Here is a 22,073-nt window from a genome sequence, read left to right on the forward strand (position 1 = left end):
GTTGAATAACAAAATCTAGTTCAAGCTTTATTGACCAATTCTATCAGGAGATGCTTAGATGATATATTGTAAAGGCGAAAAAGTATAATAAGCTCTTCTAGTTTGGAGACAAATATGGGTTGTAAAGTGCTTTTGTTTGTTCATTAAGGCTGTCTTGGCTTTACATTGGGATGGACATGGCTGAGTATAGTGTTGATTTATTGTTGAGGCTGTAGGAGGGGATAAATCCATCTTTCAAATTTTCAGGAATAGAACTGTATGGGGAAGAGATGCAAGGTTCACTTGAAATTCCCCCATCTCTCCTCTTTGTTTGAGACACTGTAAGCACTCTTTGCCACATCACACTGCCCTTATTGCCTGTCAGTTTTTGCTACAGAAGATGTAAAATATTTTTTGTTAGTGGCGCTGATATGCACAAGAAACTACCCACAGACTAGCGCAGTAAGTAAACAGACGAATCACAATATTTGCTTTTCAGAGATGCTTGATTTGTTAAAGGAGAGGCTATAAAACCCTCCCAGCAGGGAAACATATGCCAGTTTTACAGGTTTTAGACCAACTCTGCCAACCATTAGATCCTGCTTGTGTTAACCTGATGTAACTTTGATCTATCCTCTCTGTTTTATTACCTTTCCCTCTGTATCTCTCTTTCTCTGCCTCTTTTAAATCTCTTTGCATGTTGGCTGCACTGTGATGATTGCATGACATGAAGATGCAATTTATGCCATTTCCAGAGGTTGTGACTCTTGCTGATTCCTCATGGCTGCTCTTCAAAGTGCTATCAAAGCTGTCTCGTCTGGATGGCCCAAATAGTCTGATCCGCTGAGATTAGCAAACATCAGTCTTTATTCTTTGTCAGGACATGTCCCCATAAATGGGGCTTCCTCAGGGAGGCTGGGACTCCACATTAAAAATTCACTAAGGGTAGAGCTGCTTTCAGAGTCCCTGCCCCTGTTCACTCATTTCTGCGTCTTGCTGGTAGTATGTGCCCCCTCAATTTTGCCAAATGGACTTCAGTCCTCTAAAGATGTAAGATCAGTTTAAGTTAAGCTAAGTTCTGCTGTCCAAAGGAGTAATTTCACCATCTCTTAGGCCCTTAGCCTCTTCCTCCCTGCTGCCCATACAATGGGTTAGGGCTAGTGAGTGGGGCTGCAGCGTGAGCCACTTGGTGACTGAAAACTGCTTGTTGTTGCAGATTTTTTTTTTTTTTTTGTGGAGTTACTGTTGCTAATGAACATACAAGAGTGACAGTGGGCATGTGGGAATATGGTAGGAGTCGCATGAATGGACTACCCACTGGGAAAGCAGTAGTGTCGTGTGTTGGCTTAAGCTATTACAATTCCCCACCTATATCCTCATCTTTGAAATAATGTGGTTTAAAAGACAGAAAAAGAATAAAACCAAAAGCATATTACCTGGCACCTTAGCCAGTCATAAACCCACTTGAATTGCTATGACTAAGGAAGCGGTAATCTCTCTTGAGTGTCTTGGCATACCTGGAGGTGGAAATGTCTTAAAATGTCTTTGCCACTTGAAAGATGTGCAATGCAGAACCACATCCTGAGGTGCTTGTGCCATCGATCTCCCCTCAAACTTCAAAAGCAGTAACACAATTCTCCATAAGAAGATTTTCCCACTGTTTCCTTCTTGTTTGCCTGTATCGATATTTAAGTCAGGACTGAAAAACATCCTGGCCCAAAGTACAGCTCCTCAGTCCTTTTTTTGGGTACTTAAAACCAAGCCCAGCTTTCAGAAATGCTGAGTGTGACACAGCTCCTGTTTAAACTCAGATGCAGCAGCGCCTGGCTGTGGTGCATAATGAGCCACCTAGAAAGAAAAAAACACGGACAGAGCTCTGGGCTATTTAAAACTCCCTCTGCTTGGCTGCATGACAGTATTGCTGGACATGCCAAGACCTGTTAATTTATATCTACTCTTTTCATCTGTTAAAGCAATAGGAATAACAGAAAGAGTTAGATTCCTATAATCGCTAGTCATTAATTTTTCACCCTGGCTGGATATTAACCCAGCGACCAGCCACTTCACCCTGTGCGAGAGCAATTTGAGTGCCCTGTTATCATCAGTTATCTGAGAAGATGACAATAACACCCACCATATGCATGTACTAACTGTCCATCGCTCGGAGCGTTTATCTGTAATATGTAATCCCAACCAGCAGATATGTTTGCATTAATAATGCATCTTGGTCCTTTCCCCCCCACCCTCTCCCAGTCCCCCACCCTCCAGGAGATCTGTAAGCTTTCAGAGACTGAATAGGTTGAGGTAGAAAATATAAATGGAGTAAAACTAAGAGAAATCTAGCAGTAAGAAAATCCTGGGGTGTGTTTTTGTTGTTTGGCTTTTTTTAAATCTCACATGTTGGTACAGTTTATATTTCATCATGATTCAGGTTTATACTCTTACATCTCAAGAGTACAGAAATGTTAGCAAAATAAGAGCTCGTGTTCTATTAGGGCTCTATATTGAAGGCTCTTGAAGAAAAAAAACCCTCTTTGTTACAAAGAGAACATTCTTCAGAGGCGAATAAACTTTTAAACCTATCTTTCTTTTCTGGGGCTTTCACTGGAAACGTTTGGCCTAAGTCTAAATATAAACAGAGCTCCTTGATCATCATTTGTGTGGCCATCTCTGTGCAGCTCCTTAACTGGCACCAGGAGAGCTAGGGGTGTAGTTGTAAAGTGTGGCTCCATTGTGGCGGCCACATGAGGCCCGAAAGCCTGCGGGGTAGGAAGAACAGCATGGAATATTTTACAATAGAGATGGGCATAAAATCTTTAAATAGGTTCAGGTTTTGGGTTTTTTTCTTTCTTTCTATGAAACTTTTAATGGCTTCATTCATTGGCATTCTAATTGCGTTAGGAACTTTTTCCACGCTGACTTTTTGTGACGCATCAATCGGAGAAGGATATGTTCAGAGGCTGTTTTCGGGACTGAAAGGGTTAAAAAAAAGTGTCTTGAACTACTAGTTCACACTGTTTAATTCTGTAAATAATCACCTCTTCCCTGCCCCTGTAAAATTATGTTTTTTACATTATAAAGATTATAATATTATAAAGATTACAACTTTGAACATTTAAATGTTAGGAAATGTCACAGTTGAGGGAGATGGCAGAGCTTTAATTTGGTCCTTTTCTGAGCAGGCATTATAGTGCTGTTTTTAATTATACTTTCACATATGTTGGTCATCCCATTGTCTAATTTCAGGTCCCCGTTCCAAAATGTGAGGTCAAGAGACTTTTGAAGACAAATGCATAGCAGCAAGATTTCATTCAAGACACAAGTTGCAAAAAATTATATGTAAGTTAAATGGATGTTTATAATGAAGCGTCTGGAGAAACTTTGTTAGCATTACCTAGCTTAGGAAAGGCCTATAATGCCATAAGATAGGAGTAGAGCACACCTGAAAACATGGGTTAAATTCTTTTCCCAGCAGTCTGGTGAATCTCTTGCTAAATTCTACACTGAAGTTGTACATTGGATATACCTTTTCAGTGAGGTCTATTGACTTCTACTCTTTGTCTCCCCACTATAACGATCCAGCAGCTATTAGTGAAAATGTTGGCAATATCCTAAATCCATGAGGATAAAAAAACTGGAAATACCAATGTTGATGTTTGATCAGAAAAATTGGTGATAGCAAGTATTTCTGAAAAAATTCCTCAGTGACAGTCAGTGCAAGTCAGTGCAAACAGTTCTGCAGGGCAAGGCAACTTTCATGAGCAGTCGTTTGTAAAAATGAGTGAAAAAGACTTAAATTCAGTTTTAGGAGAGTAGTGTAAAATCATTATTTATTTAATTTAATAAATCTAATGTAAAGGGAATGGAAAGACCTAGATAGATACTCTTTTTTTTCTTGCTTGCTTTTTTCCCCAGTACCTTCTTTCTTGGGCCTTCTACCTTACGAAAAATACACAGTGTATGTGTACTGTATATAAATATGCCTTCATGACATCAAAGAGTCTGGGTCTGCTGCTTGGGTAATCTATAAGATTATACCGACCATAACGTAGCATAGCAGGCACATGCCAGACACTTGACCCCTGAAAGGCAGTCACAGGCCATGCCGTATTTAAACACGGGTAGTAGTGTAGTTAGCAGCCAGCATGCAGTTGAACAAATGTGCATTGTTGTTACAATTGAAACCACATGCTGAGTAATTTAACATAGGTGCAACTTTCTTGAGAATGTGTGGACAGTTGGAAACCTGAATGTATTTTTTTATTTATGTTATGTCTGTGCGTCTCAGGGCTCCCTTACTTTGTTTTCTTAGCGAAACTCAGACAGATCAGACATGTAGGATTGATGGAGCTGGGCACTGACAGACCAGCTCTGTTCCAGCTGCAGTGACTGTGGAAGAATTGGATCCGGACCCTCTTAACCGGTCCTCCAAGAGTAAGATTTCAGTTACCACGACCGGTCGCCAAGGACTATTTTGTTTTAACCCACGTCAAATCTGAGCTTACCTATGGGGCTAAACCACAGCCTGCTGAGCCAAGTGTATCTGAATACAAACTCATTTCACTGGCTGTTTGTTACTTTTTGGAAAATTCAGCCACCTACAGTTGTATGGAACAATCTCCACCAAACTAAACTTTTCAAGCTTCATTGCATTTGAAATACTGCATGCTCCTTCCTCCCAGCTTACAGTCAGTGCATTAGTTCCTTGTTTGTTAGAAAATGAAATGAACAGAAGTTATATACATATTGAATTTTCTCTTTGGGATAAACAAGATGAAAAGATGGATTTAATGCTTCGACTGCCCTTTACTCTGTAAACCATAAGGGCTTGTAAGTGGTCTCAACTTATGTTTAGTTGGGATACTTCCAGCTGGTGATGTTTTTTAAGTCCCTAAAGTTACCTTTTTATTGACTGTTGTGCAATAATAACAAAGTCAGGGTGCTGCTCAATTGACATAATTTTTTCTATCCAGAAAAATACTTTTTTTTTTTATTTTTTTCCTTTGGGGGTGATGTAATTACAGTAATGGTGATGATGATTGTGATGGGGAATAGACTGAGTGAGAAGGTTCTCCTTAAATCTGTTGATGTGCACTATAAGTAACAAGCAAGTAAAGCAGAAAAGAAAGCAAGAAGGAAACAGCATTTGTGCTAGTAATCTTCTTGACATTAATTACACGTGTTGGAGCTGCCCACGGTGTGGCCAAACAAGAGACAGGGTGAATAGTCCCTGAGATGTATGGTCTTCTCACTGGGAGAACCACATGAACTGTTGAAACAGTCAGTTTTCTGTGTACTTTTGGCTTCATGGAATATTTTTGTTGTTACATGGCTGTGAATCTAAGTTCGTTACAGCAATTGGATAACCGGCCATTGGTTGAAAAAAAGCAACCTGCCCTTCTACCACACAATACGGAGTTTAAAGACACCTAGCAACCCATAGATGAACAACATTTTTTGTGTGCCCGACCCTCCTTGCCCTTTCACCGCTGTGCCAGCCCCTTTCCTCTGCAGCTCTCTGGGCCTGCTCCCTCTGCACTGGCACCGTCCGCTCTTTCTCATTAATCAAATCCAGAGGGAGGGTTAAAGGGAGCTTTGCAGGGGTAGTGCTCGGAATTCTAACCAGATTCAGGGGAATCTGAGGTGTCAGTGTGTTGAAAAGTCTTGGCATTTGGTTCATACTGCATGAACCATCAACGTGCTCCTCTCTGTGCAGGCCACAGCCAGCCTTTTGAAAAACTGGTAGCGATTACAGAGCATGGGCAGGAGCACTTCTCTCTTGCCTAAGCCCCAGTCTAAGCTCAGAAGAGAACTTTTTCATCTTGAAAGTTGAGAGAAAGTGTTACTTTTTTTTTTATATTAAGAGGCCACAAAACAAAGAACACAGCACACCATTCTTTTGTGCTACAAGGACAAATCTGTCCCCTACAAGAGGAATATATATATATATGAAGTTGTTTCTGCACATGTAAAAGTGTACTTGCAGCAAGTGATTAGTGATAATGGACTTTGTTCCTTGATGATCTAAAATCTTGCGTGTGAGTCATACTTATTTATTTATTCTCCTAATTTTGGCATTTATAAGTTTTTATGTGCCTGATCAGCCATTCATTTGCCATTATGTTTGGTACTATTAAATGAAAAAAATACTCCTATAGAAAAAAGGCGAAAAACTGAAGTGCCCTGATGGAAATGCACTAAATAAACAACCACTACAGGTTTGTAGCCTACATATTCCTTCACCCTTGAGCCCACACCCATGGGTTGGAGGAGAGGCCAAGCTACCATACTTCTTACTTGCCAAGATAAGGAGTGGAAGGAATGAGGATTTTAGGCTGGTTGCAGTTATTTTAATGTTTTTTTTCCTTTGTTTTTGTCTTTGCTTCTGGTTCCAGAAGCAGCTGAGAGAGAGAGGAGCGTTCCTCAAAATGCTTATTTGCTTTTTCTGAACTTTGCTGGTTAGCTGCTGGGCCGAATTCCTGGGGCTAAGCAGTTCTCAGTGATCAGCTATTGCGTAGAAAGAATATTCTGTAGAGGCAGCAATTGTTTGTCAAGTATTGACAATGTACTTGGCATGCTACAAGGCACAGATAGGAAAGCTTTACCTGTTCTGGAGAGCTGCATTTTAGGTTACAGACCAAAACAGAAAGATAAATTGCATAGGAAGCTACCATGGATATTTTTTTAATCCTTTAACTTGGTGTTTTCCAGAAAGAGTTAAGGTTTGCATGAAGAGAGAACAGGTCTTTTTGTACTGGGGCTGTGTGGTTGCTAGCTAGATAGGCCTAGCCACAGAGCAAACAAGGAGAGAAGAATGGGAGAAGGAAACTCTGGGAGAACGGGAGACACTGGCATTCCCATTCCAAGAGTGGGAAAAGATAGGGAAAAGATAGGGATATTATAAAAGAGAAGTCTAATATGCAGAGAGTTATGCACAACATGGAAGATAAAAAGAAGGATTTACATTTGATGGCCAAGGGTAGAACTGCTGAACATCCAGAAGGTGCAGCAATACAGCCTGTGAGCCAAGAAGATAGTTGACGCTGCAGCAGTTTAAAATTAAGAAAGGGAAGTTATGAAGCATTTAGGCAGTTAAGAGAAAGTGAGATTAGTGGCAAATTTATGTCATGGGTAAACAACTTGGGTATTAGAAAGCAAGGGTTATCTTTCAGAAGGTCAAGACAAAATGAATTGAGATGCTGAGGAGAAAAGCTGCAGTGAGTGAGAAGATTTTGACAGGAGTTAGAAATAGGAGGAAGACAATGATCAGAATACTTAACTGTTTTTTAATCAGGTGAGAATTAAATTTTACAAAATCAGACCACCTCTTTTCCTTTCTTTCCCATCTCCATCCCCCTCCTTCCCCTTTCATGGGCTAAATGACTGTGGTGGAAGTGTGCTGTAGGTACAGTATATCGTGATTAAATACTCTGTAATGCGCTCTGAGATACAGCAGACCAAAAAGTATAAATAGAATGCCAATTGCATAAAATAAATCTCTGAATTCTTGCTGCACCATGGTGAGGTAGCTCAGTTACAGCTTTGACCACCCATGAATGCTACACACACAGTAGGGGGACTTTTGGACTCACATCTCACCTATTATCTTGGTAGTAGGGTATGAATCTCTTTGAATGTGAAAGCCTGGTTTTGTTTAAGTGAAGAACATAAGAAAAGGCTCTTTCCTTAATTTTTTTTTCCTTGAGCAGATGAAAGGTGGATAGAAGTGACCATAAATTTTAGGGAGGAAAGAAGTGGAAAAAGGGTAATGCTTACTGAGCAGGAATTGTATTTTTCCAGCCATGGCCCTGAACTACCCAAATGCTAAGACTCTCCTGTACAAAAGTGTCACTACTTGGTCTATATAAATTCACTGTCAGAACAAAGGACACTTTTTGGAAGGGAAACAAGACTGTATTATACCATTCAGCAACTAACAGAAGAAAGAGAATAGCTACTTCCTGCCACCATTCATACTCTGAAGATGTATGCATGAGGTGGTAGGTGAGCATTCAGTTCTTACTACAGCTGACTCTTAGTGGTGATTTATCCAGCTTGTGGATTAACTTTATAAAAGACTCAGAGACATAAAAGTGTGGGGCTGGCAGGTTAGCTTAAGGAGAGTGATATCTGACGATGACTGTAGGGGTCACCTGGAAGGAACTGAGTTGCTTGCATAAAGCATGGGGCAAGCAGACCTGCACTTTCTGAGTAGAGCCAATGTGGCTGTTGCAAGAGCTTGCTACCACTGCTGGAGAAATGGGAATATACTTCAAAAACCTTATCTAGATCCAACTAAACCAGCTAAGCTAGGAACCATGTGCTGGTTCACACTGACTCTTGCCACTTCCTTGGGTGACACTATGTGAGTGTAATTTCTAGAGGCTGCAGAGAGCACAGCAGCAACAGAAGCAACTGTTCAGATCCAGGCTGTGCTCAAGCGAACGATCCCTCCGCCTGGCCGGACTACTGGCAAACACGGCTTCTCTAGCAGAATCCCGTCTCTTCCTCCCCACTCCAGATCTCTAGTGGGCCTACTGGCTTCCCTGTAGTACTGACCGTGCAGAACACGGACTATCTCGCTCAGAGCACTCAAGGTGACAAGAGCTATCTTTTTTTAAAGAGATTTTTTTCATTTTTCCTTTTTCCAGGCTATCTTAGTTCCCCATTACTTGGTTTCTGTTTCTCTTACTCTGACTTCTTTCTGTTTGGCTTTTTCTTTTCTTTTAATGGAAATTTCACTGCCCCTCACCACAAGAAGGACATGGAGGTGCTGGAGCGTGTCCAGAGAAGGGCAACGAAGCTGGGGAAGGGCCTGGAGCACAAGTCTGATGGGGAGCGGCTGAGGGAACTGGGACTGTTTAGTCTGGAGAAGAGGAGGCTGAGGGGAGACCTCATCGCGCTCTACAACTACCTGAAAGGAGGTTGTAGCGAGGTGGGTGTTGGTCTCTTCTCCCAAGTAACTAGCGAGAGGACGAGAGGAAATGGCCTCAAGTTGCGCCAAGGGAGGTTTAGACTGGACATTAGGAGAAATTTCTTTACTGAAAGAGTGGTCAAGCCTTGGAACAGGCTGCCCAGGGAAGTGGTGGAGTCACCTCACAAGAAGAGGTGCTTAGGGACATGGTGTCGTGGGCATGGTAGTGTTGGGTTGACGGTTGGACTCGATGATCTTAGAGGTTTTTTCCAACCTTAATGATTCTATGATTCTATGATTCTTCACCTAGCCCTCCTAGCCCTCTTTACCTTCCCAGTGGAGAACTGTTCCTAGCATCACTACAGGGGCTTCCACTTCCCCAGCAGCTTGATACAACACGTTCCTTGTTGTCATGTCCTCTCCAGTCACAGTGGCCGATTGCCTGCCTTACACTAACTCTGCTGATTGAACATGTGCACAGCACAACATGTGGCACAATGACTTCACATTCTTGCTGTACTCAGAGTTGAAGTACTCCAAGGTACTACTATGGATATTTTCTATGGAGAGCTTAAGGGATGGGAACTGCACGTGGGAATTACTTCACTACTCCCTCCCTTGCCTATCTGCTGATGCTGAAGTTTCTCTTATTCTCCTCCTGAGATTAGTGCTGAACATGTCAGCATCCCCACATTTAAATCAACTGTTTCCTGAGGATTTAATTTAATTTAATGAGAACAACAATTGCCCAAACTAATTTAGTGAGAACAATAATTGCTCATCTCCCACCACATAAGATCTCAATCCTCTTCTTGGCACAGGTATGCCATGTAGTAAATGTTTCTACAGAAGACTTAAACTGTTCTGTGCTTTGAAGCTGTGGTATTGCTGGCTGTTCATTGCTGGAATAATTAAAAATTTTCTTAGTAAAATGTTTTTAACCAGAGTGTAATTTGATACACTGCCTGGTCTACACTGTTGAAAATGGACAAAGTTTCTTCCTTTCAGCTAGAAGAATAAAACAGATACTTAACAGTCTTTTGCTACTTTGTGGATGCTGCACAAACTGTCAGAAGGATCCATCTTTGCAGTGTGAATTACAGGCTGTGTGGTGTGGAAAGCTGCTCCTATTCTGCTGGTTATGTCCTTTCATCTCAGCGACTGACTGTGGTTGTCAGTCCCATTCACCTCCTGTGCTCTACTTCTTGTGATGCCTGTTTGGCTTTTTTATTATCTGCATTTTTAGCTGCCTCCGGTTTTCTCATTTCTGGCCTTTAATTTTGTCTGCTGTAATGCAGAAAGGCTAGTTCTATTTCTTTGGACTATTTCAGCTTAAGGCCAACTTCTGGCACCATCAAGGACATGGAGAGTTTTTACATTCTGCTGCAGCACGTGGCATAAGTCTCTCCCCTCTTCACGTTTTTTCAATTTTTATCGCTGTTTCATGTCCCATGAGACCCTTGAAATACAGTCATTGTCTTGCCACATGCCTGAGAGCTCTCCTGGCCGCCAGTAGTCACCCAAAGACACATTTTCCTTGTAAGCTCCTTTTGCCAGCTCTCAAGCAGAGTCTGTGGCATGCAGAGACATATAACCACATGCGTGTATGGGAGCACATAGGGCTTAGTGGTCACCTCGCAGATACCTAAGGCGAGGTTTTTCAGGATGGCAATACCCAAGGAAAGGAACGCCTTAGGGCTCAACCCTCCTTAGAATAACTCCTAACAAAAGTTAAGCTAAAACTAAGTAAGTATTTATTTACAAATCCTGAACAGATGGCACATATGCAAGCTTGTAGATACAGATGAACAAAGGGGATGAAAAAAAAAACAACAAACACACTCCCTAAGCAGCACTTAATTCAGATCTGATGGTTTCCTTTACTCCGTATGACTCAACTGACAAGTTGGCAAATGCCTGGCAGCGTTTACAACCAAGGTCTCTGGGTTACACTAAGTCTTTATGTCTTCAGGTTACATTCACTGAATGGAGCCTGAAGCTGACGGATTCCTTTTCCATGTTTGGTCCCTATACACCTTTTGAATCATTTCAATTGAAAGATTTTCTCCCGACCTGCTAATTTATCATTCATTAACTCAAGCAAGAAGGGTTTTTGCCTTTCTTCCTACCAAGCCATTGCTTGCTGCCTTATGCTTTGGAGGTGCTAATTTCTCTCGTGCATCACATGGACACTTCTTAATTGCCCATACAGACAGGTAATAATCTTTTCCATACCGACGTTATTAACTCTTTAGGGTGGAACCTCACTTCATCCTGGAGCTTGGAATACCCAAATCCCAGACGGAAGCTTTTTTACTTAGTTTGCTGACCATATTTTATAGAATACCATAATTGTAATTGATTCACACAGCTTGTTACTGGTTCTTTCTGAAATCAAGCCTGAAGGTAATCAATAACTCTGAGGTATTAATAGATGTGCGGCGCCTTGTCTCCCTACTGCCTCTAAATTTAGGCTTTTGAGAAATACCCTAACAAATTCTTCTCCCTTTTTTTTTTCCTTCTTGGCATGCTAATAACCCTTTCTCTGTCTACTAATGCTCTTTCCTTTCCCGCCCTCACTTCTTTATTCTCTTTCTTCTTCTTCCCTATTTCCTGTCTTCTTTTTCCTAATCTATTTCCCCCCAGGCTCTGACTCATGATCCCTGCGAGATGTAGCTGCATTGGCTGAGGAGATATGGGGGAGGCCATCGCTTTAGCCACTGCAGCTGACTCCAACAGGCATCATGAATCAGAGCTCTCTGCTGCTGTAGTTCAGTCTCACATAGTAACGTAAACTGGAGCTGATGGCAACTGCATTAATATGACAGCCTGAACTGCCTCAGCTGAGGAGTAGACGTACCATCTGTTCTGCCACTTCTGTGGTGGGGATGGCGATCTCTGGCAGAGTACAGGAACAGATAGCCATGCATCATCCTCCCTGTCCTCCATGAACTGCTAGAGCTTGGGAGTCAAGGTCCTTGGACTTTCCATTCTTTCTTGTCTTCAAAAATTTCTTCTACAGCCTCTTCAAAATTAACATTCCTTGCACAATCTCATAGTCCAAGACCGCTAACTTAAAAAGTCCAGTCTCACCTCAAACCACCCTATCTGACTGAGAGAAAAATAAACTCACTGGCTACAGTCTATTGCCTTGTACCTCCAGGGGTGGAAAAGAAAAACAAACAAATTCTCTAGCTGCACCTAATTAAGGGCTATTGTTACAATCCTCTCTTCCCTTCATATAAAACGGAACCACAGCTCTCAGGGATATTCTTTTCATGTCAATGGAGCCATAACAGCCTTGATTTGTGTGTCACTCTGGCCAGCTGCTCACATGAGGAACTGTGTTTTCTCCTCACATTAAGTTCCGAATTCATTCGAAAGGAGGAGTAGAACGAACAGTTGGCTCCTACGTGCCCAAAGAGCATGAGATCAAGTTCTGCTCTTCTCCAGAGACACAGCACTCTATGGAAACCAAATCAAAGCTCTCATTTGGTACCCTGTTTCCCTCTTTAGCCAAATTAATCCCTGCTCTGGCAGCAGTGACGATACATTAAATACCTTGCATTGATTTTATTACCCCTTTTTATTATTCTCATTTGGGTTCAGATGAAGGATTTCTTCACTTGAAGTATTCTTACGGTATCTGTAAGCCACCTTTTTGTGTTAGTGGGCTAAAGACTCACTTGGAGCTGGGTAAGAACAAACAAATCTATTTAAATGACTGACCTTTGAAACTGAAATTTAGAAACATGCAGTTTTGTTACTGTAAAATGTTCAGGGTGTTTTAAAAGTGGTGTGAAAAAATGAGATAAAGCTTTAAAGTCAGTAAAGGCAAAATGCCTCATCTCTATGTCTAGACCTAATGTTGTCAGCAGGCAATTCCCTTGCAGCAGGATGGGTGGTATTTATGCTAAAGCAGAGTTTCTGCCTAGCAAATTCTGCAACTTAAGATGTCAGGCTAGATTTCAGTGTATGTGTTCAGGAAAGTCACACAGTCTCTCTGGTTGTGCCTCCAGGTATGATCTAGCGGAAGACTCAGTTTTCCAATTCAAGAGTCTGGCTGCAATGTGCTGCAATTCTTCTTGCCTGTATGTGAGGCTCTCCTTCCTGTGGAAAATATGGCAGGAGGATAGAGGGAGTGAAAAGTGTGCTGAAATGTTCTTCTCCTCCTTCCCCTGCAAGACTTTACCTCTCTGTGCTGAAGGCCAGTTCTCCAGTAAGAGCTTTGAGAATATGAATTCTGGGTCGGGGCAACCCCCAGTATCAATATGGGCTGGGGAATGAAGGGATTGAGAGCAGCTCTGCTGAGAGAGTCTTGGGGGTACTGGTGGACAAAAAGCTGGATATGAGCCAGCAATGTGCACTCGCAGCCCAGAAGGCCAACCGTATCCTGGGCTGTGTCACAAGAAGCGTGGAAGGTGATTCTGCCCTCTGCTCTGGTGAGACCCCACCTGGAGTCCTCCGTCCAGCTCTGGAGCCCTCAGCACAAGACAGACATGGACCTGTTGGAGCGGGTCCAGAGGAGGGCCACAGAAATGACCACGGGGATGGAACGCCTCTGCTATGAAGGAAGGCTGAGAGAGTTGGAGAGTTGAGGTTGAGAGCCTGGAGAAGAGAGACCTTATTGCAGCCTTTGTTACTTAAAGGGGGCTTATAAGAAAGATGGGGACAAACTTTTTAGTAGGGCCTGTTGCGACAGGACAAGGGGGAATGGTTTTAAACTAAAAGAGGGTAGATTTAGACTGGATATAAGGAAGAAATTTTTTCCAGTGAGAGCGGTGAAACACTGGACCAGGTTGCCCACAGAGGAGGTGGATGCCCCATCCCTGGAAACATTCAAGGTCAGGTTGGACAGGGCTTTGAGCAATCTGGTCTAGTGGAAGATGTCGCTGCTCATTGCAGGGGGGTTGGACTAGGTGACCTTTAAAGGTCCCTTCCAACCCAAACTATTCTGTGATTGTGTGATTCTATAATATAGAGCTGGAAGACGGCTCAGGTGTGGCTCCCGGCTCCTTTGCTCGGAAGCTCCTTTGAAGCTGAGCTGCGCCCGCGTGACCCCTCCCTGCGCCGCAGCAGCGTCCGTGAGCGGCCTCGCGCCGCTCTGGTTCCGAGCCGCATCCTGACCTCCGACTGGGGCTGGCCTCACCTCTGCGTACTGGCGGGTGATCGCCGCGCTTCTGACCGGCGCTGGGGACTCTCAGGGACCGGCCCCGCTCCTCCCGCCTCAGCGCAGCGACCGCTGCGGGGGGCACCCGCCCTCCCGCCCCGCCGGGCCCCGGGGACGGGGTGGGGGCGGAGCCTCGCCGCAGAAAGGGGGCGGTGCGGCCGGCGCGTGCGGCGGTGGCGGTGCGCACGAGCGTGGCGGTTGCTGGCGGCGGCCCTTGAGGCGGGCGCGTGCTCTGGCAAGCGGCAGCTGTGGCGCGCGCCAGGTGAGTGGCTGTTGGTCGGGCTGGGCGCCTTCGTGCTCTGGCGGGAAGGGTTTCGGCGGGCGGGGGAGCCTCGCTCCGAGGCGGCCGGCGCCGGGTTGCAGGTTGGTTGGCTGCGTGCCCTCTCCCTGGGGAGCGCCGGGACCCGTGGGCGGTTGGCGGAGCAGGGGCTCGGGACGCTGCTCGGGTCCTGCCCGCCCTTGGTGCTTGCGGCTCGCGCGGCAGTTCTGTTCTCTGCCTGTAGTTCACCCAGCTCAGCTGGTGTGAGGGGAGAGCTGCGTGGCTGCCCCGCGGGTCCCTGAGCGCAGCTCTCGGGAGCAGTGGCTTGCGCAGATGGGGCACTGTGCGTTACCTGCCCCAGAGCGAAGTCCCCAGCACCGGCCCTTGGTACGACAGGGGCTTCTACGCAGACCAGGCTTCCAAGGGAGGAAGTATCTTTCCAGGTCTGGCATCCCTGCTGCCTCATCCTGGGGCTGGGGCAGGGGAGGGATAGGAGGCGTGTGTTGGGTGAGAAGCTGTGTTGCCAAGTTCAGGAGCTGCAGGAGTGGGTGAGCAAACTGTGCAGCATCAGGGATGATAAAAAGAACTTGATGGGGTCTTCACAGAGACCCTTCCGAGAAGAGAGCCTCAACCCCCAAACCGCACAAGAGGGGCAGCTGGAGACGAGGTCTCATGTGGGGTGAATGAGGGAGCCTGGGAGCATGTGACTTCTGGCAAGGGAAAGCAGGCTCTTCTCCACCTGCAGATCTAACTGCAGAATGGTTATAATACCCTGGTAGCAGACAAGGGGTGCTGAAGCTGTGTTAGCCACTTGTTAGACCACATCTAGAATACTGTATCCAGTTTTGAGCATTATGAGAAAGCCATTAGTTAGTGGGAGCCCAGCAGAGGCCCACTGAGATGACCAGGCGGTAGAAGCACTTGCTTTGTGAGGAGAGACTGAGGGAACTACCTTCTTCAGCATGGAAGAGAGACAGTTTTGGGGTAACCTTCTAGTACGTACAAGCAGATTATTGAGGAGATGGAGCCAGACTTTTTACAGTGGCATAAACAGGCATAAATTGAAATGAGAGGCTCAAACTGGGTATAAGGAACAACTTTTTCATCCTGAGGACAATCAGGCAGCAGAACAGACTGCTCAGAGAGGCTGTGCAGTCTTCATCCTTGGGGGTTTTCAGGACTTGGCTGGATCAACCTGGTCTCACCTCAGAGCTGACCCTGCTTTGAACGGGCGGTTGGATTAGAGCGCTCCTGAGGTACCTTCTTATGTTCCTATGATTCTTGTGTCTGCTGTTGTTCTAGTAGACTGCTACCTTTTCCCCACCATCTCAAATTAAGAGGGAATAATAAATTAAGGAACAGATGGTTTACTTTGAAGAAAGGAAGTGACGAAAAGGGAGGATTGAATATGTCCCATTATTTGGTTTGCTTATTAATGGAATCTGCCATTTTTCTTCTGAATCTTTGTGATTGTATCAGAGAGCTGGGGAAAAAAGTAAAAAGAAAATTTGAATAATTTGATTTTGTTCCTTAGCACATATTGAAACACTTTTTTATATGTGTTTTAACCTAGATAAGATTTGTATAAATTGACTGATGTCCTTTTATGAATTAAAGCTTTTATAAGTTAAACCAAAAGTAAATGGTATCTTAGTTTATTTTGTGCTTTGTTATGTGGTGGCAGATAGAGCAAGCCTATTTAGGATATGGTCAGTGTTCAGCATGTTTAACTTCTTTGTAGTCGTTTTGTTTTTTAAGATTCTCCCCTTTCTCTTAGCTGTCATTATTTCTGCTACTTTGGCAGAAAAATGAGATGATTCAGCCCCCCTTTTATTTAGTCAGACACATCTGGGTATTTAATTTTCTGAAGAAGAAGAAAGAGAAAGTACCAAGAATTAAGTACAGATGACAGACGTTTATGTGGCTAAACTTCCAGTTTGGTTTAAATAACATAGCAAGGAGTAGGAAGGAATGTAACCTTTTAAGCTTTTCTTTGTTTACAGATACGAAGAGAGAGAACAGTAAATAAGTCCGAGTTATAGTATGCCTTTTAAAAAATCACATGATATATCACCACCATATGGAAGCTTGCATGCCCCTTCCCATAGGGATATGCCACTGAGAAGGGATTTATAGGCTGCTAGCTCATAATACAGTAATATTTATTTATGATGGGTTACCAACTTTGCCTGTAACTGTTCCTAAATTCCCTTTGGAACAGCACCCATGGCTAGTGAAGTCGTGCTGCTTGACAGTTATTCAGCATCTCAGTCCTTAAGAAGATACCCAGTTTGCTGAGCACAGGACTCCAGTTAGGGCAGGAATAATTCAACTCCTGCAAGGGATCATAGTACTCCTGTTGTTTATTTACTTTAATGGCTGTTTCTGGGAAACATGAACTATAAACAAATTCTCTGTATTGTAAGCACTGGAAGAAAACAAGGTCAGGTGGGACTGAATGAAGGCCTTGGGTGTTAGTGAATGGCATATAATCTAATGGCAGGTGTTTGGAGTGTACTTTTGTAGGGAAAATATGCTTTTTAGGTCTACTATAGCATTTGATTTAAGATTCAATATGTCAGTGCCCACTGGCAGCGAGATAAAATATTTAGTGCTGCTGCATTTTGGGAACAACTAATTTTGACAAATTGATCACTGCTTATTTGCCAAGAAAGTTATTAGGACTCGGTTGAGGAGCCAAGAGCAAATCTATTCCTTTCATGACACAATGTCCAAATGATTTAGGTATTTTTACTTGTGTGTTAATGGTTAAGTCATGTCTTGGATTACAGGAAATGATGCTTTTGCTATCAGGCTTTCAAATTACAGTTCTATTTCTTAGCTAACAAAATTATCTCTGATAAAGAACATGTGATGGTTTAAAGAAGAACTAAGGACAAGAATCTGAACTGCAATCTGAACAGCTGAAACTTGAAACAAAAGCAGTTATAACAGTTTAAATAAGTTGTTTGTACAATGCACATATAGTAAATCAGTTCTGTAAAATAAATTATAATAAATACTGTCCCAGTTTTCCTTGTGATGTGGGCTTTATATGAGCTAGTGATGTGGGATGTTTTCTTTCACTAGACATTATATTATTGGATCCAAATTTTCTGTTTTTAAGATGCGCCTCCTATATTGGTTTTAGGTTTATTTACTTAACTCTTTTAGGCCTCATTCTGCAACATACTTAGCTTTCTGCCTGTGATTAGACTGATTTCTGCAAAAATATATGTTACTTGAAGCATGAATGTTAGTATTTACAGTAAGGTTCAAGTTTGAGTTTTGTTAAAGGGATTGATAAAGGGACAAAAACATAAGACGAGTACATTATACACCTAAGTTTCAACTGCAGGTGTTGTTTTTTTTTTTTAGCCACTTCCTAAGGTGGTTAGTGCCTAATGCTGTAAACAAAACCTTCTCAGTGTATAAGCTTTTGTGGCTCCAATGCTTTTATATGCTATGTAGGCAGCTACGTGAAAAATTTGATACAATTCTGGTTATTTATTAAGCAATTATTGTATATTAGTTACTTTTTATGCTTAAGCTAGAACAAGGCCAACTTTAGAAATGATGAAATTGGTGGCTAAATTACATGCTTGGTCCAATCCTCTTTTGTTATGTGAGTCTAGATTTGGAGTAAGTCTATTCAATCTACATAGGTTTAAGTGAATGTAAAATATACCTAGATGTGTAGGTCAGGAAGCCAGGTTTGCAGGAGGAGGTAATAGTTTGGATGCTAAAACTAGAAAAAGCAGACAAGTGTGAGAGGTCAGAGTCTTTTCATCTGCGCCTGAAAACTTCTCTGGTTCTCTGAGTTTGTCAGATGGTCTTGTAAAATACACCTTTCTCTTTACAGAACATGATTCCTAGCTTTCTAATGGGAACCAATTTCAGCCTTAAAATAACCAGGCTAAATTTATGTTGGACTTCTTTTACATTGATGATGGTTTCTCTGAAGGTGAAAATGCTGCTTGAGCCAAGTTATGATCTTGTGCGTGCGAGAGCAATTCCCCTGGAGAAGTTTGTACCTGACTACATTTGGCCTACCTTTTTGATAGGATATAGGATCTACCTTTTTGGTTTGCAATTTAACCTTTTTTTTTCCATACTGAGAGCTGCTCTTTGTATTGTTTTGCTTACCACACTTGTTCTACAGGCAAATATAGATGGACAGATAATTAACATTCTTGGCTTTTAATTCTTTCTGCATTTTAAGTTTGGTCATGATGTACCGTCTAAGTGATGGTAATACTTGTAAGTACTGGAGAAATCTCTTACTGGTAACTGTTGGAAGTGGGAGAGGGAAAGCGGGAGAGTTCCTTCTGAACTGCTTCAGAAGGAAAATGGAGATAAAGATCACTTCATAAATGGGAGAATATCAGGGAAAAAGGACTTTGGCGCACAGGAAGAAAAAGCTATAAATGGTCATTTGAGGTAGATGTGTATAAAGAAGAAATTGAAAAAAACCCATGCGTGTAATATTTATTTTATATAGACTAAGGCAAATTAATCAGCAACAAAATAAGCTAGATGACTGCCATTTTGTATACATACATTTCAAACCTGTATACATATATTTCAAACTCTTGATGAAACCCTTTTGGCTTTATGAATAAAACTTTACAATGTGCTCAGTGGCATCAGGACAGAAGGCCAAGTGTGATGGCAGAAAATTGCTTTATATGGCAGAAAATAAAGCTCTAGCTGTAGAGAGCCTTTTCAGAGAGCCATGCGAGAAGGAACTACCTAGTTTGTGATCTGATGAAGCAAGAATGATTATATAGTTGTGTAGTGTTTGCTGAGCAAAACTTTTTGACCTAACTTAAGCAGCTATGAAGGAAGTCAGTATATTTCAGTGATCCAGATGGCTGATTTAGCCATCAAAAGTAATTCCTACTAGCATTTCTGCTATTGCTAATTGAATACCTATACGTGCCAACAAAGACCCAAAACACTATCATATCTTTTTCTCCAATTAGGAAAAGCCTGTGAGAACTCAGGTGGAGGTACCTGTTCAAAGACTGGGTGTTATTGATGATTATGGCATGTGAGCATTCATGGAGCCAGATTAATTTTAGCTTTCTTCTCAGTAGGGTTGACAGTTTCGGTCTCCATGGCCTGCTGGGCAGGCTGTGCAGCCCTTGGATGGATGCACCGGAAACAGTGCCATGCAAATGAGCCTGTAAAACTGGTTTGGGGCTCAGATTAAACAATTCAGATGATTTTAATGGAGTCCAGTAACTAAAGGGTCTGAAGTCAATCACTTCAGCACCATTAAAATGCTGGTATATTTTCTGTGTGCTGCTGAAAGATGAGGAAATTTTCTTTGTGGGAGTAAGAGGGAAATCCTCTGGGAAAAAAAAAGGCATCCATTCAATTTCGATTTAAAAGGAAAAAAACCAAAAAAAAAACCCCCCCAAAAAAAAACAAAACAAAAAAACCCCTTTGATTTGATTTTCCTTGTAACACCCCCTCACCCCAAGCCTGTAACCTTGATTTTTTTTTTTTTCCATCCTCTTTTAAACAGATCTGATCTTCATTATACACAGTCTATAAACAATTTTAGCATTAGAACTTATTTCCTAGGCTCCTTTTAGGAAGGTATTCATTCATCCTCTAAAATACAAAACAACTGTGTGCTGTATGATTCTAATAGCGATTGTAAGTGCTGATGGCTAGCAGCCATTTTTCCCTTGCCTGTTGGTTTCTTTAAGGAGAAGCTTTCTATGGTGCTACAAGCAGCTGGGTTAGACATCAGCTTCTGACTGAGAACACCTTTGACCGCTGTGCGTTCTTCAGATCATTGTCAAGAAAAGTCTGATATCTTGCCTTGGACGTGCTGTGATTTTTTTTTTTTTAAACTTTTGAACAGTGATGCCCTTGTTATCAGAAGGTGAGGAGGGGTAGTAATAATATATAGCCTATAGATCTTGTGTGTGAATTACACTCACTCACTGCGGTCTGACCTCAGAACTTTGACTGGAGCCGCTCAGCGGGGCACTCGTTAGCGAGGCTAGGCCCAAGCTCTGGTGCCAGCTACTGAAACAGGGGAAAATCCTCGTATGTTCTGTGCGCTGCTGCATTTCTGCCACTGTGATGGTGCAGAAGACTGTTAAACAGGGTCTGGCAGGCATTCTCCTTCCTCGCATACAGTGCAGCAGGACATTAGTTCCACCCCTCAGCAGTGCTTGAAGGAAGCGTATTCTTAGCCAGATTTTAAATTTAATAAAGATGGAGTTGGGTGTTTTCTAGCTATCAGGTTACAGTGAGCAATTACAATGGTGAACTCCTTAGTTTGCAGAAAACAAAGAGTAAAAAGATGAGAATAGTAGATGGCTTCTAATACTTTAATTTGTTCTTTAGACCTTTCTGTTGATAATGCCCATGAAAAAGAGCCAAACAAACGGTGATATTTTTTTCTTCTTTAATCATGAAAGCTAACTGGTAGAGGCTGGGACTCTAATGTAAATTTAATAACAGAAGGGCTTCTGAGGTGGAAGATCTTCTGGTCTCTTGCAAATGAAACCCTCATGCTTCAAACTCTCTTGAACTATAATGGCTACATCACTTTATTTTCCAGAGTTTTAGTAAAGTATCAGATCGTGAGTTGGACAGGAACTTCAGGGTGATTCTGAGGTGCTTATTCTGTGGTATCTTAATCTAGAAGCCTTGAAGACACTGGAGGGAATGAAGGGGAGCCTCAGCCACCACCATTTTCTCATCTCCAGCTGGGACGGGGATTTGGAGTATTGTTCTATTCTTCTAGGGTGGCAATATAGTAAGACAAAATTTGGAAATCACTTATGTCTATTTGAAATGAGCCTATTTGTTTTTATTATCAGTTTGTTTAGTTTAACTGTATTTTTCCAATGCTCTTGGGAAATTTCATTCTTATGGCATATGGGAATGGTTAGTCTCAAACTCACTCTAGGCAGCCAAGAGTGCGTGTTTTGTCATCCTTCCTGCCAGTCCATGGTATTTATAATGCATTCGTCCCAAGATGACATGAATAATACTTTCTTTTAGATTTTCAATCTGTCTTAGACTTGACCTATAGTGTTCTTGTTTTTATACAGTATTAGTAACCTCTGTTTATGTAAGGTAGGCAAATGTCTTGCATTAACGCATGGAGGTGTGTTTTTTCCCTAGAATTACTAATTCAATTTACATGTTGGAGCTTAGCTGGGGTTTAGATGCTAAACTTGTTTGGGTTTATAAAGAGTTTTATTTTAACTTCACAACTCTACTTGTCATAAGAGGCTGTCAGTCAAGTCTATCTGTTTTGATTTCTCTGAAATAAGCCTTGTTTGAGTTTGGCAGTAGATTCAGTGAAGTTGAGTTGGAAATCCTGGATTTGTCTGTTTGGAAGGCTGTAGTTCCATGAGATGGAGTGTAGGTTTTGGCTGGGGTAGAGTTAATTTTCTTCGTAGTAGCTAGTATGGGCTATGTTTTGGATTTGTGCTGGAAACAGTGTTGATAACATAGGGATGGTTTCGTTACTGCTGAGCAGTGCTTGCACAGAGTCAAGGCCTTTTCTGCTTCTCACCCCATCCCACCAGCGAGGAGGCTGGGGGTGCACAAGGAGTTGGGAGGGGACACAGCTGGGACAGCTGACCCAAGGGACATTCCATGCCGTATGACATCATGCTCAGCATATAAAGCTGGGGGAAGAAGAAGGAAGGGGAGGAAGTTCAGAGTGATGGTGTTTGTCTTCCCAAGTAACAGTTATGTGTGATGGAGCCCTG

The sequence above is a fragment of the Calonectris borealis genome, chromosome 4 (genome assembly GCF_964195595.1).
Source record: "Calonectris borealis chromosome 4, bCalBor7.hap1.2, whole genome shotgun sequence".
Classification (NCBI taxonomy): Eukaryota; Metazoa; Chordata; class Aves; order Procellariiformes; family Procellariidae; genus Calonectris; species Calonectris borealis.